The sequence below is a fragment of the Orcinus orca genome, chromosome 15 (assembly GCF_937001465.1).
Source record: "Orcinus orca chromosome 15, mOrcOrc1.1, whole genome shotgun sequence".
Classification (NCBI taxonomy): Eukaryota; Metazoa; Chordata; class Mammalia; order Artiodactyla; family Delphinidae; genus Orcinus; species Orcinus orca.
The window spans coordinates 87,617,959-87,643,077 of NC_064573.1; the positions used below are offsets into that span (position 1 = coordinate 87,617,959).

Below are 25,119 nucleotides of genomic sequence, written 5' to 3' on the forward strand. Positions count from 1 at the left end.
TTTCAGCATCTGGGCCAGAGAAATGGCGGCCTGCATTGGTGGGACACGGTGGGGATGGGCTGTTCAGAGTGAGGTGCAGGGGTGAGGAAAGGAAGAATCCTGGACGGCTCCCAGCGTCTTGGCCTGAGCAGCTGGGCGATGGCCAGGCACTGGGATGAGAAAACTAGGAGAGGCAATGGTTTGGGAATTGGACATGGGAAGTTTTGCTCCGGCCCCGATATGACCGAATAGACGTCTAAGTAGGGATGCCTAGCAGACAGCAAACGAGACGTTTCCCAAGTGCTTCGGGCAGTGGCCGCATGATGAAATAGAAGAGGCGGGACCCAGGGTCCCGGCCACCCTCCTTTGGGTGGCCTGCAGTGAGTCTCCCTCTTCGCCTTCCCCAGGGCCCTGCCTGACAGCCCCCCTCCCGGTGGCCCGTCAATAGTGGCTGTCGGTTACCTTGTCCAGCTGCCGGGCCCTTGCGGGAAGGCCTGCATGATGGGGTCTCAGGCGATGGTCTCCCTGGGCAGCATCCTTCAGTGCATTTTCCTAGAACAAAAAGAAAGGGCATGGTGAGATGAAGCCCCAGCCTCCAGAGACACGCGGAACACAGTGGTGAAAGGTTCTGATTCGAAATCAGACGCGGGTTGGGTGTGGTTCTGCGATTCACAAGCTTGTGGGACTGGACCAGTTTCTTCTCTTCTTTCCGGGCCATGAGTTTCCCACTCTATAAAACGGGAGGAATGGTACTTTACGATGATGTTACAAGCAGATGATAAAATAATATCTATAAAGCCTGTAGTGAAGTGTGAGAAGGTAATTCACATTCGATCCACGGCGTGCTGACCTGCATTACACGGTTGTGTCCTGAAGCGGCAACAGAACCGCTCTCCGACTGCAGTTTACCTCAAGCTTTGACCCGCCCCCTCTCCTCACAAACACTGCTCCAAACACCTTGCCATAATAAACGGTAGATACCTGTCTTGCTCCAAAAGAAGATAAAAATCTACGACGACTGTGGATGGCTGGACCACGTGTGGTGGTGGAACTCCCAGGACCCGCCAGACTCTGAGTCCAGAAATGGGCAGAGAGAATGAGGACCCCAATTTTTCTTGCTACGCAGGACTGGAGGCGTCCCACTTGAGGCTAGAGGCCTGAGCAAAGGTCACCACCTGACCCGAGACTGAGGTCAAGTCCCCAACCCCAGAGCTCTAGCTCACATAAGGGAACTCCCTGGAGAGGCAGAGGGACCAGACCCCCTGGCTCAGTGATATCACCTGTGCAGGAAATCTGAGCTACCAGTAGTAAAACTGGGAGCGTCCACAGGGTGGGATAGGACTACAAAGAAGTAAGATGAGCACAGAAAGAGACAGATCGGGGGTAAAAATGTCCCATGAAAGGTGAGTCTGAAAATAGAAATTCCAAAACCCAGAAAGAAAACTCACACTACTAAAGAGATTTAACAAAATCGGTAACCAGGGTGAATTGACTCCAGAAGAAATAAAAATGACAAAGCAACCTGACAATGACATCAGTGAGCAAAGTTGAGGGTCCTCGCAAAGGTAAAGGAAGGGATGACGTCCATTCAGAAAGCATAAGGAAGCAGCAACAGGGACGATTAGTGGCCCACTGTGGAAGGGGACGGCAACGGCCACCAGTAGTCAGGTCTGCAGTTTTCTTGTTTGCTTGAAAACAAGTGTGTTCTCTGTTCACCTCCTAAGTGAGTTACTCTCCGGGGAGCACCCACGTCTGAACTGACCTGGGAATCTGCTCTGCAATACTTCGAGAGTTCTGAATTTGGGCTCATTCACGCTCGCGATAGGAAAGGGGCAGGAATCACACGGTTTTGAACACCTCCCACAGGAAGAAAGGCTCCTCCTGGCTGTTTTCAGGTCCCGTATTTCAGTCAAGCCCCCTTCCCCTCGGCCACCGTCGTTACCATCTCCTCCTCTCCATGGCATCTCGCAGGTTTCCATGGTGATGAAGCACATGGAAGGAATCCCCACGCACCTCGCCCGCGGGGTCTGGTTCTGGAAAACGATGGTCCCCAACCCGTGGGAAAGCGCCTCGCTCCTCTGAGATGCCCCAGCGGCGTAAACGCATGGTTGTCTTTCTTAAGTCAAGCAGTTACAGTGGAGTCCCCTGCCAGCTCCTTGAAGGACCTGGAGACATTCTGAGATGTGCCACGTGTGAGAGTCACCAGCAATCACAGGGATGGGTGCACTGATCCAGACACCTGACGCCTGGCCTGGGAGGGCTTGGATGCCCCAAGGTGAGCTACGGTGGCCGTGTCTCAGGGAGTTACAGGAGCAACTTTAAACAGGGTTAGGATGTCAGTTCTGCGGTCAAACTGGCTCAATACAAACTCTAGCTCCTCTGTGTGTTGTCCTGTGACCTCCGGCAGGTTGTCCGATATCTCTACACTCTCTAAGACGGAAGGATGTAGAAGTGTCGACCCAAGCAGCCTTTGGGAGGATTAAAGGAGATGGTTCTCGCAGAGCACCAAGCACTTCCCTGCGCACGACGGCAGCTCAAGCAGGGGTCCCCTTCCCCACCGGAGGTACCACTGTCACTGTCCACACCTTCTGCATTCTGCCATGCCCGCCATCACCCCCCTCTGCAACTCCCCTAGAAAAGTGGATTGCAAGAAGGGGACGTCGGGAAGAGGAGCAGTGCTAACCCTTTCATCCGGTTTTACGGTGGTTGTAGAAAAGTTACATTCATCTGTTTTACCTATATTCCATCTCAGTGATCAAGGTCAGCTGCTTCACCTGATAAAATCAATCTTCACAAGAAAAAAAGCCCAGGATCTAACTCCAGTCCGGGAAGCACCGATCCACAGTGTCACCAGGCAAAAGGGAGGACACGTGGCCATCGCTTCCCCAAATCAGTCCAAGCATGAATCGGCAACTGGGGTACAGCTTACTGTACCGGTTCCCCAGCCGAGAGGAGCTGGGAACAGAAAGAGCTGCTGAAAAGCAAACTCATCCCCAGACGAACAACCCTGCACCCCACAGAAAACTCCTCAGCAGAAGGCAAAGCCCCTCACACAGTGATGCTGAAAGAACCCATCCAGCAATCAACACGCCCAGGTCAAAGCCCGAAGAAGGGTGAAGATGCCACGTAAGCCACGCAGACTACGCGATTTCTTTGCCCGATTATAGCATCTCATTTATCCAGACTTGCCGATCACCACTGAAGAAGCCGAGAGGCGAGCATGGGGCAGGGGACACATGTGATCTCGCCCTCAGTGTTGCGGTGACGGCAGACGTCGGTCCTCCCGCCCTTTGGAGTAACAGAGCACGGACGCCCCTCAGACATGCATGCATCTTGCGTGGCTCGGGGGAAAATTCAGAAAAAGCCTACGGCTCACGCTTCCAGTCCTATCGAGATGCTGAGGAGCAGCAAGACTTACCCTGGAAGCTTTCATCACTGACACCGTGCAGGACCAGAGCTGCCCACCCGGGGAAGCTGTCACCTAGCCCTTCTGGATTAATCAGCGCCACCAAAGCAGGGTTGCCAAGCAGGAGACGGAACACCTCACGTACTGGCCGCATGCTTGAGACCAGAAGGCCCCCCAAAGATGTGGGCTTTCAGTTGCAACACGACAAAATGAGACTCGCCAACAGGCGCGGGTGCACAAGCTATGACAATTCACTGGAGGAGGGGGACGGCGAGGACTTAATATAATCTGACACTCCTGCTGAGTGACGAGGTTCCTCACAGCCTGGGGTAAGGCGGCCGGCCACGCCAGCGCCCAGATCACAGGTGTGCACACACACCTCCCCCCGCCACAGTGTGATCTGCGCCACGCTGGCTTCCCCTGTGCTGGGGGTTTGACACTGTTGACTACTGACCACATCTGAGGGCCCAGGAATTGAATCTGACAGCCCACGCCCACCGCCTGGAGATGCAAAGCCAGTGACTCATGCATCACCAGGACTGTGATAACAAAGAACTTTCCGAACACCAGCTGTATGAAATCACCCTTTAAGCTCCGTCTTCCCGACCTGAAACAACGATTGTTAAGAGAGGAAAACCAGCCTCTGTGTATCTGTTCGCTTCTTCGGAAACGGTGCAGCTTTCCTGTCCTTGGGAGACTCTCAGCGTCGTGATGGGAGCAGACTGAGTCTCGGATACTTTACATTTGAAGCCGTCCAAGTAAGAGGGTTTAGGGTTCACCAAACAGTGGGTGCACGAGACAGGCTCTACCCTGGAGGAATCCAAACACACCGCTTGTCGAATCTAGTTGTCTGCAGCCACAGAGAGAAAAGGGCACAGTCCTTTTTTCCACTTTGTAGATGAACGTTTGGAGGTTAGGACCAGCTCCCAGAAGGCTGATCAGGAGCTCTGGTACTGAGCTGAGGACACCTGGGACCAGCTACCCCTGAAGCCTGAGTCCCGGGAGTGAGTGCCATCTGCCAGTGAGACTAAAGGGAGGACCCCGGACAGAGTGAGAGAAACACAGATACTACAACGGGCAGAAGAGGCTCCTGCAGAGGGCTGGGCAGGAGTGATGGGAACAAGGAGTGTGACGTCCTATAAGCTAAGGAAGCACAAACTTGAGGATGAGGGTCCACAGCATCAGATGCTGCCCAAGCCAGGTGAGGACCATAGGATAGACGTGGTCTTAGTGGGTGCAGCATTGAAGACGTCCCCCATGACCTTCAAGAGAGGTGCTGAGAGAGAACCCTCCTACGATCTTGATGGGAATGTAAATTGGTGCAGCCACTATGGAGAACAGTATGGAGGTTCCTCAAAAAACTAAAACTAGAACTACCATATGGTCCAGCAATCCTACTCCTGGGCATGTATCTGGAGAAAACTCTAAGTCAAAAAGATACAGGCATCCCAGTGTTCATAGCAGCACTATTCACAATAGCCAAGACATGGAAGCAACCTAAATGTCCATCGACAGATGAATGGATAAAGAAGATGCGGCACATATATACAGTGGAATATTACTCAGCCACAGAAAAGAATGAAATAATGCCATTTGCAGCTACATGGATGGACCTAGACATGATCATACTAAGTGAAGTAAGTCAGACAGAGAAAGACAAATACCATATGATAGCACTTATGTGTGGAATCTATAAAAAAAGTGATACGAGTGAACTTATTTACAAAACCGAAATAAACTTACAGACATAGAGGACAGACTTATGGTTACCAAAGGGGAAGCGGGGGAGTGATAAATTAGGAATTTGGGATTAGCAGATACACACTACTATACAGGTAAAACAGATAAATAACAAGGGTCTACTGTGTGGCACAGGGAACCATACTCAGTATCTTATAATAACCTATAATGGAAAAGAATCTGAAAAAGGATATATAAATATATATGCATAACTGAATCACTTTGCTGTACACCTGAAACGTAAATCAACTCTACTTCAACAAAAAAAATAGAAAGTTTTAAAAAGTTTTCAAAAATAAAATAAAAATACAAAGACAGGTGCTGAGGATGGAATAGCAGAGGTCACCGTGTGACAGACGGGAGAGGTCCAGAAACCGAGAGTCGAGAGTTCTTGGAAGAATACTGAGTTGAACAGGAGGAGCGAGCCCAAGATGAGCCTCCGAGGGACGTGCGTGGCGCGGGAAGGCGGAGGAGATGCAGGCTCGGGCAGCAGCAGGGGTAGGTAACAAGACCCAGTGGCTCCACCCTCCTCCTGCAGGTAAGTGGCTGTTGGCGGGTGATGGAAACAGGGACACTCGCGGGAAATCCAGTTAAGGCCGCAGGTGGTGACGCTCACGCGAGCGGCAGGCCACACTGGGAAGGAGCGATGGCAGGAGAGAAGCACAAAGCACTTTGGGGATGAGACCACGTGAGGGGAGACGAATGCACATTCAATTACATCACGGCTGCAATGCACAGAGCTCCTACTCTGAGCCAGGAGCTGATCTAAGCTCGTTGCTTCCTTGTTTTTCTTTTTAAAAGCTCATCCAATTCTCACAACATCTCTGTGAGGTGGACACTACTATCCCCACTTGGTATACGAGGAAACCAAGGCACCAGGGGTTAAGTAACCTGAACAGGTAACCTCCACGTAGCAGGTGGGGCAGCTCCCGAGCATTGGACCACGCTGCTCCCTGCACTCCCGTCGCCCCCAACTCTCTTTCTGAAGAGCAAAAGGTCCTGCAGCTTTCCTGGTCCCGGGAGCTGCCAATGGGCTCAGAAATGCCTCCAGCTGGGAGGAGTGGGTGTCCTGGGAGACCTGGGACAGCGTTCCTCAAGCTGGGGGCTGAAGATACAGTCTTGGGGGGTGGTCTATGAAAATAAAATGTTGGTATTTTTTGTTTCCATGAAATCTAAAAGGAATAAATATAAGCATATCCCTTGCCTCCTTACCACTCTACTGAATTTCAATGCTTGTGTGTGTGTGTGTGTGTGTGTGTGTGTGTGTCTGCACCAGCTTGAAGAATTACCATCTTGACTGCCCCAAGGTAATGAAAAGATAACAAAGGCTAACGTAAATGGTGCTTTCATACCAAGTGCGAGCCACATGCCTTCACATGTGCTTAAGAATCAAAGATTTTGCAGGAGTTTGAAAGAGATCAACGGTAGGAATGTTGAATCAACTTTCAGGCAGCTGTCACCATCTGCCTAAGTAAAGTTACGTAAAGGGCACCATCTTTACTTACAGAGGAAAATTCAGTTTAAATAAAATAATATCATCCAACACATTAAATTACAATAAGTTTGAATTTTGAACTTTATTGGCTTCTCTCATTTGTTTCTTTCTAACCTGTTCATTTGTGGCGGCTGTATGGTTTAGAAAAGCTGTAAAAATTTTATAAACCAGTTTTATCACTGTGCACATGTAATTACATTATGAATTATAAATATATAATCATACTATGTTTAAATATACTAAAGACTCTGTTGTTATAACGTGCAAGTCTAGTAGGATCATATTGTGCAAGAGTGATATAATTACCAATGATAATAATATATAGTAAAAATTATGAAAGTCAACACTGGGATGTGCTTGATAGTATTTTCCTTTCTGAAAAGTCTTCCCGAGTGGCTCTAGCCTAAAGGCATGGGCGGGGAGGATGGAGTAGCGCAGGAGAGAAAGGAAGGGGGAATAACAGGATGGCGTGGAGTGCCTGGGGTGAGAGAGCTGGAAGGAAGGGGGAGGAGCTTGCTTTGTTCCTGTCCAGGGTCCTGACCATGGCTGAGCCCCACTCCTGCCTCTTGTGGTCAAGGCCCAGGACAGCGTCTAAGTCATCACATGCTTTGGAGAAATACTGGGACTCAGGAGACCTGGGTTTGAGACCTAATTCTAACATTTACCAAGTGTGATTCTGGGTAAATTCTTTAACCCTCTGAGCATTCCTGGCAATTTAAATGAGATAATGCACACAAGCACACTTGGCAATCTGTAAAGGGCAACTTGAATGTGAAAGACTGTTATGTAAATAAAGGGACTGCCTCTGTTTTCCTGTAATGCTCTGGGGGTCGGGGCAGGGGGAGAGAAATCCAAATCTCTAAGTCCCCGTCTGTATTCAGAAAAACCCATAAATGTGCACTTGGAATACTCGCTATTCCTTGACCTGTTTGATATTCAGGCATCGTACATATGCCAATAATGCAATTACGGAGAAGCACACCGTGCTATTTAAAAGCTATTTTTCTAATACAGGTTAAAGACGAACTGAAATGGAAAAATGTAACACACCAAGCAGGCTGTAATGCTAAGCTCATGACCCAGACAAACACTTGTATTTTAAAGAAAGCGTCTCTCAGTGGTTGTATTTCATCAGTTTACATGTACTTACTATGTGTGCTTGGTCCTTCTAATGGTTAAATATAAGCACAGTGAAATTTATGCTTGGTTCCCATTGGTCACTATCGTCAGTACACAGGCTGGCCCCAAAGACAGCTCTTCTCTACCAAAAACGGTGGGACTGGACCTAGGAGAGTTATTCGACACGGGATTAACAAGGGTAGGGGAGCACGGGGAGAGGAAGAGAGGACAGTTAAAACGTAGAAGAGTTGGAACTCTCCTACATTGCTGGTGGGGACATAAAACGGTGCAGCCGCTGTGGAAAAGAACTGGATGTTTCCTCCAAAGGGTTAAACAGAATTACCTTATGACCCCGTGATTCCACTCTTAGATATATACCCAAAAGAACTGAAAGAAAGGGGTCCAAACAAATCCTTGTACGTAAATGTTCACAGCAGCACTATTCACAATGGCCAAGCTGTGGGAAAGACTCAGATAGGTGTCCATCAGCTGAGGGGCACATAAACAAAGCGTGGTCTCTCCATGCAACGGCGTGTCATTCAGCCACGAAAAGGAACGGAGCGCTGACACACGCTACGAGGTGCACCTTGAACACACCAAGCTGAGTGAAAGGAGCCGGGCGCGCAATGTCACACTGTGCGCATCTGGCGTGGGGCACAGAGTCAGCCAGTCCAGGAGGGCGGAGAGCACACGCTTCCGGCTGCCAGCGACTGGGGGGGCGGGCGGCGGGAGTGACTGCTCACTGGATACGGGGTTCCCTTTGGGGTGACGAAAATGTTTTAGAACCAGATAGAGGTGGCGGTTGTACGACGCTGTGAACGTGCTTCAATGCCACTGAATTGTTCACTATAAAACTGTTGGTTTTATGTTGTATGAATTTATCCTCAATTTTTGAAAATTGTCATCAGTTCCTCCAGCAACACAGCCTGAAGTGCTGTGAGACAAGAAAGGCTATTCCCCAACTATTTCTCCACAAGCTCTTCCTGTTGGAAGTATCTCCCGCATTGAGACCCACTTGGGACAACTGGTCTCCTAGATGCAAACAACACTGCATCTGGTCCTCAACCAATAAGCAGCAGTTCCCCCCCCCCCACCCCAGCGCTAGAGGGAAAAGCTGAGACCTGTTAGGTTCATCTCCAATATGGCTCCTGCCAAAGGGACCTTCAGGAACCCTTTTTCTATATATGACTTCGGCATAACCTGCTGGCTTTGGAACTGAATGCTGGCATAAAATGCAACTCTTCCATAGGCTTGTTCGGCATACACAATGCGTAAGAATTTTAAAACCATCTTCCACCTACTCTCCAAAAAGAATTTAAAGATGCCTGTAATAAAATATTTATGCAATAGGGTGGTTAAGAATTTTAAAAAAGAGAGAGAGAGTACAATATATAGAAAAATGTATAAGCAGGGAATCACATAGAGGATTCTACCCATTGACTGAACATCACATTGGAGCACGGAGCTTGCCAGCTACGAACTGGAAGGACAAGTGATCAGACAGAAATTTGTTCATGGAAAGGATGAGCCTCCTAGGATCCTTCCACAAATAACACGGCGATAATAAAATATTTAAGTGCCTTTTAAAAAAGTGTTTGCTTTTTCAAGAGATAGTTTATCAGTAACCACATTGTTACCATGTTGTTACAAAGTGGTACCGCTCCGTTAAGAGCTTCAGCGTCTTACACGCCTGCCAGCCTAGGGGCTTTCTTTCCTTCACCACATTCCAAATTCTTGATCATGGAAACTTGGAGTTATACAAGCAAGTGGAAACAGTCGTGCTGCAAACTGGCCCAACCAGGCAGAGCCAGGCTGTAACCTTGGGCAAACTGGGCAGCCACTCACTCAGTAACACCAAGTGTCTCCCCCTAAGACCCTTCACTCCGACTGATTAGTGACCGGATTTGCCTTACGACTCAGAGACCTCCAGGTGTTGGAAAAGACATATTTGAGTTTAGGTCCAAATCTGTCTTCTGTCCACATCGTGGTACGTCAAACGTCATAGAAAACAGACCAAATTCCTTTCCTACCTGGACGTTTCAGATATTTTTTTTTTTTTTGGCTGTGCCGCACGGCACGCAAGATGCAGAATCTTAGTTCCCCGACCAGGGATTAAACCCGTGTCCCCTGCAGTGGAAGTGTGGAGTCTTAACCACGGGACCGCCAGGGAAGTCCCTGGATGTTTCAGGTATTTTTAAGATAACTTTTTGTTTTGTTCTGTTTTTATTGAGTTATAATTAACATGCAATATTATATTAGTTTCAGATGCATAGCATAGTGATTTGATATTTTTATACATAATGAAATAATCACTGCAATAGGACAAGTTACCGTCGTCACCATACAAAGTTCTCACAGTATTACTGACTGTCTTCCCTATGTGTACATTACATCCTTGTGGCATCTTTCTCTTATACTGGATGTTTGTACCTCTTAATCTCCCTCGCCTACTTCACCTGACCCCCCAAACCACCTCCCTTCTGGCATCCGTTTGTTCTCTGTATCTATGAGTCTGTTTCTGTTTGCTCGTTTCGTTTGTTTTGTCTTTAGATCCCGCACAAGTGATGCCGTATAAGGTGCTGGTCTTCCCTGTCTGACCTATTTCACTCGGCATAATGCCCTCCAGGTCCGTCCATGTTGCCACCGATGGGAAGGTTTCACTCTTCTTACAGCTGAGTAATATTCCATTGTACACATTCCACATCTTCTTTATCCATCCATCTATTGATGGGCACTTCATTAACTTTATTTCTTTATTTAAAAATTTTTTTCTTTATTTAAAAGTTTTTTTCTTTGTTGTTTCTTTATTTTTTTGGCTGCATTGGATCTTAGCTGCAGTACGCCGGGTATCTGTTGAGGCATGCGGGATCTTTCACTGCGGCATGGGCTCTTCGCTGGGGTGTGCGAGCTTCTCTCTATTTGCGGCGCGCAGACTTTCTCCCTCTAGTTGTGGCCCGCGGGCTCCAGGGCAGGTGGGCTCTGTAGTTTGCGGCATGTGGGCTCTCTCACTGAGGCGCGCGGGCTCAGTAGTTGTGGTGCGAGGGCCTAGCTGCCCCGCGGCATGTGGGATCTTAGTTCCCCAACCAGGGGTCTAACCCGTGTCCCCTGCATTCGAAGGCAGATTCTTCACCACTGGATCACCAGGGAAGTCTCTCATTAACTTTTTAGATTGAAGTAAAAAACACATACACGAAAGTCCACAAATCATAGGTGTACATAGGTGAAGTGCACACGTCACCACAATCACAGCCCAGGTCACAACACAGAACTTTTCAGTAGCCTCCCAGATTCCTCTCCTGTCTCCTTCCCGGTCAAGATTCTCCCAAAAGGTAACCACTAATTGTTTTGCCTCCTTTCTAACTCTATGTAAATAGAATAAAAATAATTGACAGAGGTAGGGGTGCATGTGAGCCAGAGAGAGAGGGAGAAGTGGGGAGGGGAGGAGAGGGGAGAGAGCGGGACTGGCTTGTGGAGCTGGAGGGAGGTTCTCACCCACAGACATTATTTTTGGTCAAATAAATATCATCCCGTGGTTACTGCCTTCTGAAATGCAGGTGATCCTAGAATAGGTTGGCACTTTTAGTCCCTAGACTTAATAATGATTGACTCAATTTATCCCCAGATAGAAGCTCAAAAAGGAAAACCAAACTCTTTGTTGATTTTATGAATCCTCCTCTGGGAGCGGTTCCCGAAAGGGCTTGAGAATCCTTTTTAGGCATCAAAAAATTCACAACCAAGGGAACCTTCCTACACTGTTGATAAGAATGTAAATTGGTACAGTCACTGTGGAAAATGGTACGGATGTTCCTCAAAAAACTTAAAATAGAGTTGCCACATGATCCAGCCACCCCACTCCTGGGCATAGATCCAGACAAAACTGTAATCCAAAAAGACACAGGCACCCCAGTGTTCACAGCAGCACTACTTACAACAGCCAAGACATGGAAGCAACATGAATGTCCATCGACAGATGAATGGATAAAGAAGATGTGGTATATATACACAATGGAATACTACTCAGCCATAAAAAGGACAAAATAATGCCATTTGCAGCAACGTGGATGGACCTACAGATTATCATACTAAGTGAAGTAAAGAGAAAGACAAATATCATATGATATCACTTATGTGTGGAATCTAAACTACAACACAAATCAACATACCTACAAAACAAAAACAGACTTACAGACATAGAGAACAGACTTGTGGTTGCCAAGGCAGTGGGGAGGGGAGGGAAGGATTGGGAGTTTGGGATTAGCAGAGGCAAACTATTATATATAGGATGGATATAAAAGAGTTCCTATTGTAGAGCACAGGGAACTATATTTGAAATCCTGTGACAAACCATAATGGAAAAGAATATGAAAAAGAATATATATATATATATATATATATATATATATATATATAACTGATTCACTTTGCTGTACAGAACAAATTAACACAACATTGTAAATCAACTATGCTTCAACAAAATTTTTTAAACATTCAAAATCAACACTCCAATTACATGATTGCATCCGGACTTTCATTTATTTGGGGCATTTATGGATTGGCTGACTTTGGCAATAAGCTATCCCCCAGCCCACCTCCACTACTGGAGTCCAATATGGTAGCCACCAGACACATCTGGTTGTTTAATTTTAAAGTTCACTAAAATCAAGTAGAATTCCAGTATAGACCTTAATTACCCTCCTCTTGAGTATGGACTGGACTTAGCAACCTGCTTCCAGAGACCAGAATATGTTTAGAGAAGAACAGCAACTTCGCAGTGGAGAAACCTGGCCGACACCAGCTTAACCAGGAGATCAAGGACAACGTCACCCGTGAGAACATCATCATCACATTGACATCATATGATGGGAGGAGATGAGAAGGACACTTCACCTCTGTGGTACTTTCTCCAAAAACCTATAACCCCAGTCTAATCATGAGAAACCCCCAAATTGGGGATGTTCTAAGCTTCTGAGAAACTCTCAGAAATCTGAGTAGACTACGGAGGCAGGATGACTAAAGGCCATGTCGGGTCCTGAGTGGAATCCTGGAACAGAACACTGGGACACCACCAAGGCGACCTGGGCCCTTGTACCTAGACACGATGTCAGCTGTAGCTGCATATTTGCAAACGCTGGAATTGGTCCATGGAATACTCCTGGGCAGACAGGAGAACCACCTGACTTTGCCCCCAAAGTTTGCCTCTGCCTCTGTAGCTGACATTTCTGAGTAGACTTATCTTCCATGAATCCCATTTTGCCACTGGCGATGCAGGATGGAGGGTGCTGGGCTGGGAAGAAGGTATCAGGTCCCAAGTATGAGGTTGGTGGAGATTCAGAAAAAGCACATTGAGACTCGACCTTGGAGGGTCCCCAGCTCACCCAGTGGCCAGCTGTGTTGCTGTCAGCAAATTACTTAACTTCTCTACTTCTCCCTCCCTTCACCTATAGAAACGGGCATCACAACCCATACCCTCGCAAGGTCATTGGGAAGACTGAAATAAACAGTCCATGTGAAGGACCCTGCTACACACTAGAAAGAAAGCAGATGTAAGTTTCTAGTGTCCCCGTGCAGGATTCTCAACCCAGGCTGTACAGCGTATACAGCGCATCTCAAATTGCAAAGGAAAATCTTCTCCTATCACAAATTCCTCGGCCTCGGGGAACAGGAAGCGTCCTGATCTCTTTTGATGGAGGAAATGAGACTCTGCCTCTCTTTCTGGCATGGAGATGTCATTAGAGGGTCCATGTCAGTGCTTAGAGCTAAATCCAGATCACTTTTTAAAACTTCCCCTTTTGCTGAGGCTGGACCCACGGTGAGAGCCTTGCTAGTTTCAAGCACGTTTGCTCTTACTCTGTCTCTCTCTGGATGGGACTGTCAACAGATCTGCCGTCTCCATTTTCATTCACGCAGGATCACTTGACTCCAAGAGCTGACGGAAGCAAAATGTATGCCTGTAGAGTCCTTCAATGTGGAGGGAAAAGGACTAAAAATTTCTCAGTGTTTTACAAGGAAGGTTATTCAAAATGGCAACATATGACTGGATTCGCCCCACCATGGTTTACGTGGCCCAAGTTATCTAAAGAGTCATCAACATTTTAAAATAGAACATTTATTATTACTAAAAAAGGAAGATTTACACTTTCCGGTGAAAAATCAGAAAATTTGGCGAACTTGGGTCTGCATTTCCACATGGTCACAATTAGCCATAAACCCCGACGCTTCTTCATCTTTGGTCCTAAGTGTCCTTACTCATCCCTGAGCTCCTCAGGGAGCTGCAGCTCAGAGAGGGCAGACGACGTCAGGAAGCTCACACAGCTGACCCGTGCCAGAGGCTGAAGCTGTATCCACGCCCTCAGCACCCCTCCTCCACGCCCTCAGCACCCCTCCTCCGCACCTGCCTCCCGCCCCCCCCCTCGCCGAAGACTGAGCCCGCGCTCACATTAGCACACGCTGCTGTGAAAGCATCCCCTCCGCGCCGCCCTGCGGCCAGAGCCTACACACTTGAGCTCTGGAACGTCTGAGCACGGTTCCTAAGACAGAGTTTACAGGATCTGCATCGGTAGAGTGAGTCACGAGCATCACAGGTCCACTGCCGGGCCAGCCAAGAACTCAACCGACTTCACGTGCTCTTAGGTCAAGCGGGTGACGAACTTGGCTTCTCCCTCCCATTCTTCTTCTACCCCGTTGCCAGGCGGTCATGTTTTGGGGTGGGGGGACCACGATGTAGTACCAAGTAAGGAGGGAGGGGGCTGGGCAGGGTGAGCCCGAGGGTGATAAACGGGCAGGACGTGCCTATGGCTCTGCAGACCCTCTGGGGCTGGTCGTCAGTTACTTTCGTGCCTTCCTAGACCAGGCATCAGCAAGCCACGGCCCACAAGCCAAATCCAGCTTGCCTCCTGTTTTTGTGAATAAAGTTTTACTGGAACATAGTCATGCTAATTCATTTACAAAGTGAATTTTTTTCAGAAGCGATTCAATCATGCAGTGCAGGACATGGTGATCTGTGGCTCAGAGATGCTGCCATGTCCGGGGAGAGAGGCCCAGGACACCAGAGGCTCATAAACAGTGAGCAGAAGGTATATATATATATTATCGCCACAGCTCTATAATGATAGAGACTTTTGTAAATATATACACACTTATTTGTTGCTTGCTCGCTTCCTTCTTATTTCTCTAGGCTGTTGACCCTTAAACAACACCGGGGGTAGGGACGCCGACCCTCCGTGCCATGGAAAATCCACATGTAACTTGTAGTTGTTCCTCCTCACGCGTGGTCCCTCCATATCCACACGGTTCAAACTCATGTTGTTCAAGGGTCAACGAACTGTACAGCATTCACTCATGCTATGAACACTACATAGGGAGATGAAGAAGGAAACAAATAAAGAGATTTCTAGAAAAATGCAATCAGGGCAAGTGGCTCTGAGAAGGGGGCATCTAAGCAGAGGCCGAAAAGCAATGAGGGAGCGAGAGGTGGACATCTCGGGGAAGGACGTCCAGGGCAGAGGTGATGAAACAGGGCAGGACCCTGTGCGGCTCCTGGGCTCCGAAGCCTTTCAAACCGTTGCTAATCAGGGAAGGGAGGGGATGCAGAGACAAGGGGGAAGCAGTCAGGACACAATAGTGCAGGCTTGGGGCAGGTTCTGGTTCCGCCTCAAGGGATACACAGAACAATAGCTTTGAGCTCTTTTAAAGAACTAAAACCCCCAACAAATGGAAGTTGTCAGCATTCTTCGTTCCAGAGATGACAGTTCGATAACCTTGAGACGCTCATCAAGAAACCCCCTGAGCCCAGAGGAAAGGAGCGCGGGCCCTGCACACACCCTGATTCTCATCAGCAACCCCGCCCTTGAACCACTGCTATAAAACTCCTCACCAAATTCTCCTGGGTTGGGACACACAGTTTTTGAGGGTCACAAGCCTGCTGTGGCCCCCGTTTGCCTGGCAAAGCTATAAAGCTATTCTTTTCTACTTCACCCAAAACTCTGTCTCCGAGATTTGATTCCACACCTGCACAGAAAGGCCGAGTTTTCGGCATCAGTGACAGCAAGTGCAGAGTCCCCAAGCGCAGCACCGGGACAGAGAGTAGAGAACGTGTAGACGGCCAGGCAGCCAGGTGTAGACTATGGCAGGAGCTGGGGTTTTATTCAAAGGTTGATGGAAAGCCCTGAAGGGTTGAGAGCTGGGGAGCTGCAAGATATAGCACAGGTCTTGGAAGGATCACCTAGAAGAGGATGAACAGGGAAAAATGGGTTGTGGAGGGATAAGGCAGGGACCAGGCAGACCTGCTGGAGGCTGGTGCAGCTGGCCAGAGAGAAGAGGGTGGGCTGGGTTAGGGATGATGAGAGAGGAAGTGACCAGGGGCTGGAGGATGGGTGGGGACCTCAGCATACACACATTTGCCGTGAAGCAAAGTCTCTAAACTTCAAACCAACTCCATCAATTCTCTACCTGAACCTGACATCAATTTTTATCACAGGGTATCGGCTTAATCCCTTGCTTTTGAAAACACACATAATGATGTTGCAGAAAAAGAAAACAGCAAATAGAATTTGAGAAAAGAGGGTGTTGGATGAAGAAGAGTTTCTGAACTCCATGGTCTCAAAGAATTACTAAAGAAATAATCCTGTTGTCAGAAAGGATTCACTCTGTATGACAATCATATTCTAAAACCCGCAGTCAGAGGTAGGTGAACACCACGCACCAGTCCCAGCTAGACACCTGCTCTCCGTAGCTTCCTTGTGACGACAGAGCATAATCTCACTTGACTAATGCTATCTGGTCTCAGAAACAATGAGTTTCCTCCACTGGGACCCCAGGTTTCCAATGGGACTTTTTAATTGTAAAAGGGGAAAATAGCCTTGCTCTCGTAAGCAGGAGCAAAACTGATTTAAAACGATGCTTTAGAAGAATGGAAAACCATGGTCTGCCTGGCCATTATTCTTCACTGATCCATTAAAGCAACACCCCTGTGGAGCTGGGGACTTGGTGTTTGGACCTTGAGCCATCACATATCTGGGGGAGGGCGTGGACGCATCACTTCTTCACACGTAAAATGGAGCTGATCCCATCTCTCGGGGTTTTGACGATGAAATGAGAATATGTCTGGCTGTCTTCCTACACAGTCTCTGGACCCCATGCTTAGTCTTCAGTACTCTGTCCTGTGTGACACTGTAAGGCTCGGGCTGGAAGGCGGAAACTACGTTTCCCAGACTCCCCGGCTGGAACGAGCAGGAAGTGGCAGGTGGGAGTAGGGTAGGGTCGGGGGAGGGGGAGGGGAGGGGGCTCTTTCTGCTTCCTATCTCCACGTTCCTTCCAGCAACAGCAGCGGCAATTCCAGCATCCTTAACGTTCCCAGCTGGGCAACATTCCCTAGAAAATCTGAGCACTGGCTCCACCGCACCACCCTGGTGGTCCCAGCACAGTAGCAGCCCACATTCTAGGGGGCCGGATGCTGAGACAGCCCCTCCTCCACGCTCCTAGTGACCCCACCGCCTTCCTTTTGTCCCCCAGGCTCAGGAGTGCTGGCTGCCTCCTGCAGCCACTGATCTGTGGGTTAACTCAGCTCTCCTTTTCGGTTCTTCTAGCTTTGCAACATTGCATCATAAATATCCTATATGAAAACTCCTGTATTGACACTTAGAGGCACCTGCTGGCCTGGCAGCAGCAGCAGGGGAAACCTTTGGTCTGGCCCAGGGGGCACAGCCGCTCCTCTGGAATATTAGCACAGCATCCCTAACAAAGCACCGTGGACTGGTGGCTTAGAACAACAGGAATGTATTCTCGCACAGCTCTGGACGCCGCAAGTCCAAAAGCAAGGTGTGGGCAGGACCACGCGCTCTCTGAAGGCTCCAGGGGAGAATCCTCCCCGCGTCTTCCAGCCCCCAGCAGCAATCCTTGGCTTACTGGTTCCCTCTCCGCCTCGACTGTCACGTCGTGTTTTCTCCTGTGTATCTCTGTGCCCGTTTAATAAGGACACAGTGATCGGATTAGGGCCCACCCTCATCGTAACTAATTACATCGGCAAAGACCCTAGTTCCAAACACGTAAGGTCCTATTCACAGGTTCTGGTGGACGTGAATTTTTGAGGACACCATTCAAACCAGTACACTTGGCCAAAAGACGTCAGGCAGCCTGGCCAGGGAAGGTCCTTGCTGCCAGCACGTGCATCAAAGCACTGCCCCACAGGCATCACACGAACCACACACACCAAAACAGAAAAGGCTCCGACCAAGCAGCTTGTGCTGGGAACCAGCCAGCGGAAGCAGGCCAGGACCCACGTGCTAAACCTGTAGAGAAAGTGACATCCGCTCCATCACCTTCCTGTGTCTGAAACCCTCAGGGTGGTCTCTGGCCCTGAACGATACAAGGTATGTGAAAGCATTCTGACCATGACAAAGTATGACATGCACACACAGGGATGTTACTATTTGATTTAGATAAGTTCCACGTGTTTCCAAATGAAGAAATTATTTTCTTTGAAGACCTGTAGATATTAAGCTAGAGAGCAGAGGCACTGAATATACATTTTAACATATATAAATATATAATACATTAATATATTTTTGTATATTGTATACAATTTTTCTTTTGAAAATAATAACTTCATGACAAAGGATTTATGAAATCTAGAAACTACAGAGAAGAAAAATCAGCTGTATTTTCAGTGGTACTGGAGATACCACTCTTCACATTATGTTATACTTACTGTCAGCATTTTTTCTCTCAGATATCTAAATATTCATATCTTTTTTTTTTTTTACAAAGTTAAGACCATATAGCATGCATTGTTTCAAAACTTCAAATGTTACAAGTATTTCCACAGGTCATAAAATATTCTAAAACATAATTTGTCATATCTGCAGCCTACATCAGGCTGGCTCTGCCTGCTGGCTCCATGGTCTGGAAGGGTGACGGCAGAGACAGAACAATGGTCTGGCCAAAAAGGGCCCCTGGATCTCAGAGTCATGACATTGGCAGTGACCCAGCTGTGACCTAGTGCATCATGTCCTACCTCCTGAATGTGTATGTGTCTTGGGAACGTATTTTGGGGGAAGTGTGTTTGGCAGGATAGGATTCTTGGGACTAAATTTTATCTATTAAACGTTATCTTCCAACTGTTTCATTTGTAAATTTTAAAGAAAAACAAGACTGCAAGGTCCTTAAAGGCAAAACTTCTCTTAAAGACTCTGGGACCTAAAAGCATGGTGAGCACACGAGACGCCAGTATGTCTCCGGATCACATCAGATCTTCGCTGTCTGGGGCGGTGGCCTCTAGTGGCCCATGGCTGTTGAGCACTGGAATGAGGCTGGTCCCATCTGAGATGTGCTCTGAGCTTAAAGCACATCCAGATTTTCAAGACTTAATACTGAACAAAATGTAAAATAAAGTATTAACTGTTCTATATTGATTTCATATGGAAGGGATGCTACTGAAATATGTTGGGTGAAATAAAAATATATTATTCCGATTCATTTCACCTGTTTCTTTTTACTTTCCATAATGTGGCTACTAGAAAACGTAAAATTATATTTGTGCCTCACATTCGAGGCTCCTGTTGTATTCCTATTAGACACACAGGATAGAAGAGTGTCAGGGGAAGAAGCCCGATTCAGAATAACCATCAAATATCGCATCAGTGGCAGAAAAGGGACGTTATCATACGAAAACCCCTCCGGAAAAGCCTTCTTTTAAGCTAACGAGCCCCCGTCTCTGTATCAGCAGTGAATGTCACCTCATCACCAGGGCAGGCATGTGAGAACATCGATGTTTTAATTCCTTTATACAGGTGTTAAAATGTTATGTTCTGTGCCGTCATCCTTCTTCTCTAGTTTATGATACTGTGAAAAAACAAAAAGCCACAGAATTGGGGATTCATCAAAAAGGACTTCTCAGCACAGCGTCTTGGCTGGAAGAAGAAAATTTCATCAAGCTTGTGTAAGGAAATGAATAAGCGTCACAGAAGCAGGACGGCTTTGCTAGGACACCTTCTCCTGCAAGGGAGTCTACTTCCCTCCCAGGACATCCCTGAGCGCTTGTAGAGATCACTCCTTGTTTCTTTCCATCGACTTTCTTTCTTCAGCCGAAGATTAAGAAACCATGAGCATCTTTCTCATTTTGCCTCAAAGGCAACCTCCTTTGAGGGCAAAACTAAGTTGACTACGTCTATGAAAACACTGGGAAACTGGCAGCCCAGTGGCTGAATAAGGCCTGTGGATCACTTAGTCCACACAGCATTTTTTGTTTGTTTGTTTTGTTTATCTTTTGAAAAGAATTTTTATTGGAGTATAGTTGATGTACAATGTTGGGTTAGTTTCTGCTGTACAGCAAAGTGAATCAGTGATACATGTACATATGTCAAATCTCTTTTTAGATTCTTCCCCCATATAGAGAGTATCGAGTACAGTTCCCTGTGCTGTACATTAGGTCCTTATTAGTTATCTATTTTATATATAGTGGTGTGTATATGTCGATCCCCATCTCCCAGTTAATCCCTCCCCACCCCTCGTTATTTGCCAATCCTTCACAAATCAAAACAATTCACATAAAAAATCTGAATTTGTCTTCTCCTGAAAAATCAGAAGCGCTGGCACCTGTGGTGGATTGAAGGCGTAAGGAGGCCAGCCCTGCGAGATGGGATGCCCACCCTTCGATTTGCCCCAATTCCCAGTACTCTCTACTGTCTCCCCGGCCCTGAGGATGATGAGAGGACCAGTGGTTACTTATTATCACACTTGTGCTGTTATCTTTCTCATATTATGAAAACATCTCCCTGTACCCCTACTTCCACAGAGATTATGAAAATGAAATGCAGACTGGGAAATTAGTTCCTGTGTCCGCGTAATTTTCTATTATATTCTTTGAATGAAGATGTTTCTGTTTTCCTCTTATAGAGCAAAACTCGGGATGGTCAAGGCTCTTTATACTGAAGACAATTAAAATCATTTTTAAGCATGTGTACATTCCTATGTAAAGACTTCTCCAAGCCTTGAGTTTCTTTCTTATTACTCAGTATAGTTGGTTTTCCAGCCAAATAATGGGGGAAAAAAACTCTCGACCACGGTTGTGTAGACTGTTTAGAAACACTCGCCCCTGATTTATTAGTATGAACTTCAGTTGTAACACAGAGACCAAGGCAGATGGTTTTCTCACCATCATATTTTATTTATCATCCTGTTAGCGGACTTAGTATGATGTTAATCAAAGGTCTACATTCCACGCTAACGCTGGCTGCAGAAATTACTTTCCAACAGTTTTCCATGGGGAGGCCTTGGGACATAATGAAACCCAACAGAAGCAATTGTGGCCTGGCAACGAGGTGTGTGAGATTACATCGCTCCCTGCTGCAGGAGGGAAATGAAAAGCCTGGTTTACTTTCTCACGTCAAGCCCGAAACGGGGAGGATTCAAGATACGGCTGCATCATTAGCTGTTCTCAACCGGCTCTCACTAACTCTCCCGATGCCAGGGGGATCTCTGGGAAAACACGATCACAGAAAACTGCCCAAGCCGCTTCCTGCTCCCAAGTGTTCTCTTGATTTTCTTCCCAGTGAACACAGACAGAAGAAACTCACTCTATTTCAGAAATACCCATTTCAGTTGCTAAGCAGGAGGTTTCCACTGAGAAAGACCCAATGCCTCTCTTAGCTCTCCTTCCTTCTCCTAGATAACTGTTTATTCTGCTGTTGACGGTGCCCAGACCTTCCTGCCTGGGGCTCAGATAATCATCTCGTGAGTAGTGGCCACTGTGGAGCAGAATAACTTGCCCTGGTCAGCCTCCAATAATTGGCCATTATCCAAAAACCACTCAAGACTAAAAACCACTCTCCTTCAAAGATTGAACGGAAGCAACAGAAGAAGAGAAATCCATGACTGGTTTCACTGTGTCATGAAATGAAGAATTTGAACGTGAGTCATAGACGGGATTCTGAAACATGAAAGATACAAAGAACAAAGGAGGGGCGAAGAGCTGAGGCAGAGAGCTGAGATCCCTTCCTGACCTCCGTAATTTCTGGTTTCCTTTTCTGCCACCTCTTCCTGGTATGAACTCCTACTTTCACTCCAGAGCTGAAGCTAAGATTTTGATCTCCCGTCAATTAGATGACAGAATGTTTTCAAATGCTCTTTTTACCACTTCCAAGAAACGTCCCGTAAGATTCCATCTCTGATGTTTCCTGGGAAGGATGCTGTTCACATCCATCTTACCTGTAGGACTTTGTTTGAATCAGGTAAGACCCCTCTTGGGATACCCACTCTTGGGTGGCAGCTGTGTGGTGAGACATCTCTCAAAGGACTTTTGCAAAATTGACTTGGTACCAATGATTCTGCAAAAGTATCTCTGAGAAAACTTCTATATCTGTGCTAATAATTTCATTTCCCCTTTAATTAATTAATTAAACTATCCTAGGAAACTGGTAAGAAGTGCTGACACAGTACATTTTATTCAATGTGCTCTCCATTTGGGGGAGGACTGGCCAATTCAAACATGTCACCCTAGGCTCATAAGTGTTTTGTCATTTTCTGTAAAGCTGAAACAACAGTCAGCATCCTCAAATCTAAATAAAAATTCCCTCTGATAGACAGACTAAGCAGACACCTGATGCCCATTCTGGGGGAATCATGTGAGAACTCGGCCTTATTTATCTATGGCTACAATGAAGAGATGAAACGGCATGCACTGGCAAAGTAATTCAAACACTCCACAAAACCAAGTGGCTATAATTTACACATGGGCTAAAGTAAGAGAAAGGGGATAAGTATGCATGTTTATCTTGTGCCAGGGAGGGAATGTCTTCTGCCTCAATTGCCACTTGATATCATGCCCACATGTGTTCTGCTTCTCTATCTCAGATTCCTAGGGACTTCCACCTCAATCCCCTGAAAGTTTCAATGTAAAAGACATGCAGAGAGAAAAGTTAAGATGTTCAGTAAGCTTCCTTCCCCCGCCCCCGAAAAAAACCAAAAACAGGGTTCTGGGAACACCGTACTGAGATGTCAATTTCCTGGTTTTGATAAGTGTTCGGTGGTTATGAATGATGTAATCATTGGAGTTAGATGGGTAAAGAGTATACAGGATGCAGCAGAAATGAACACAACATTGTAAATCAACTATACTTCAATAAAATGAATTTTTTAAAAAAGGACACAGGAACTCTCTGTACTAATTTTGCAATGTCTATATGAGTTTCAACTTGTTCCAAAATTAAAAGGTTTTAAAAATTAAACCATAAAATGCTAGACAGAACATGGGTTGTTCTCTGCCAATTAGTCTATGATTTAACAAATAAACACCTAAGGCAAGGTATTAAGTTCGGTAGGAGATTCTAAAAGATGTACAAGAAGTAGCCTCTGTCCAGAAGAACTTTATAGTGTACTTGGAAAAACAGAGTCCAGAAATACAGGAAATGTTTAAAATTGATGCTAATGGAACATAACTGACATTACAAGGTCGCACATGACTTATTACAGAATTACTGAGCTGAAAAGCGGATGTAATATGCTCAATGGGAAAAAGCATGTGTGCACATGTTAAAACGATGGCTTGCTGTATTGTGACCTCCCAGACGGTGGTGTTTACAATGTGCCTTTCACTTCTGATTCCCACATCACCTGACACACAATAATCACTGAGTCAATTTTTATTGCATGAGGGATTGGATATGAATGAATGAAGATGCTAAGGGTTTAAATGGAATTGAATGGATCAGGAATTATAAACAGAGGATGACCTGAGTGGGACCTCCAGGTGTGGAACTCTACCTGGGAAATAGAGTCTCTGCCAGTTGGCCTGGCAAGTCACATTTGTAGAGATAGGTGGGAATAGGCTGGACTCAGACCAGAGAGGGGCTTCAATGCCAGAAAGAGAATTTATATGATTGTGTCATTTCCCCAGGACCCCACAAAATATTTCGCATGATTTAATTAATACAGAATATTTCTCACTTCATCTCTCCCATCTGTGTACATGTGTACATGTCCATAGGCACTCAGATTTTGTATGAATAAGAATTGTTAATTTAAAAACTAAATGAGTTTTGCTCACTTACTTTTAAAATAATAAAATGCAAAAAAATGATAATTTTGTTCTTACTTGCCAATTCTTCTATTTCTTAATTATTTTTCTTCTTTTATTGCTTTGGCAAAGTCTGTTAGTCTAATGCTGAATTGTAGGAGTGATGTCAGGCCTAGTGACTATAGTTGTCTATGTCCAATTCACTGAAGTATGTATTCTTGACCAGAAGAAAAAAATCATGAATATAGTCAGGGAAGAAAGGGACCAGAGAAAACCAAGCAAGAACTCCAATATGTAAGCATTCCAGTGGGTCCCTCCAGTGTTGCAAAGACCTAGAGGATGCTTCAAGTAAGATTTCCAGTTAAAGGTAATTCTTTTCCACAAAGGGACCTTCCAGTTATCCTACAGGATTTTATTCATATGTTAAACCCCCCACCAAATACCAAATGGTCTAGTAGTTTCATTTAATGTTAGCAGTAAATTATGAAATACAAGCTTAAAAGAAAAAGTTTCAAATGACAGAAGCACATCCAGTAATTTCAGATCCTACATTAATTACATGAATCATTAAACCCTTGTTAAAGGAGTTTCCAAGGCATGGGTTGAACTGGATAATGGGCTGCTTGTGCTAATAACTGCTTCAACACCTGTAAGATGTGTTCACTGGTATGATGCTAATTCATGGCAGTGACATAAAAATCAGTAACACAGCCTCTAATAAATGCAGACATAAGAACTGATTCATGTGTTTTACTGGAGAACCTACAAAGTCCACATTCTCTGAAATAGTTTTGGTTAGTGGGGATGGGGGGAGGGGGCAGTGTGCAAAGTCTCAGTTAAAAAAAATTATTTAAGTGACAATCACATATGCAGAGCTGCGTTTGACACAAAGTATCTCTTCTTTCCAAAGGGGCTTGATAAGTAAATACATTCATGAAATAAAATTAGCATATTAATATATTTTCTGAGACAATTACACAACTGCAGTAAATTAGGACAAGATTTGTGTCTAAAATGTAAGGGGAAATAATAATGGCAATAAAGATAACTAGAGTATTCTTTTCCAAAATAATACTTACTAAAATAAGACATTTTAAAAGCTGTTGGTGAGTTGATAAGGAAAAGGGCATCATTAATCCTGACACTAGGAATTAATATAGCAAGGTCATATTTTCATAACAAATCAACTTGTTGATTCTGCCTGTTTCATATAAAAGTCAGTAGACAACTCAGTGATTAAAAAGCATAAAGTTTGTCTTTGGTCTGCACTGATCATTGCAACTGATTAGAAAATTGCCCCCTAAACTTGACGGACCCTTGGGCACTGTCCAAGGTGCTGATTAGAAGATGGCCAAGACCATTCCATTCTGT

The 25,119-nt window shown here is 46.0% G+C and overlaps 1 protein-coding gene across 6 annotated transcripts in view; it reads right to left on the bottom strand.

Moving 5' to 3' along the window:
• The window catches only part of RIMBP2 (RIMS binding protein 2), a 262,379-nt gene that overhangs the window by 110,547 nt on the left and 126,713 nt on the right, over positions 1–25,119 (bottom strand). For all 6 annotated transcript variants that reach the window (XM_049697907.1, XM_049697906.1, XM_049697908.1 and 3 more), the window contains one exon: positions 442–531. The gene's annotated coding sequence lies outside the window, so the exon portion shown is untranslated. The remainder of the gene's footprint in view (positions 1–441; positions 532–25,119) is intronic.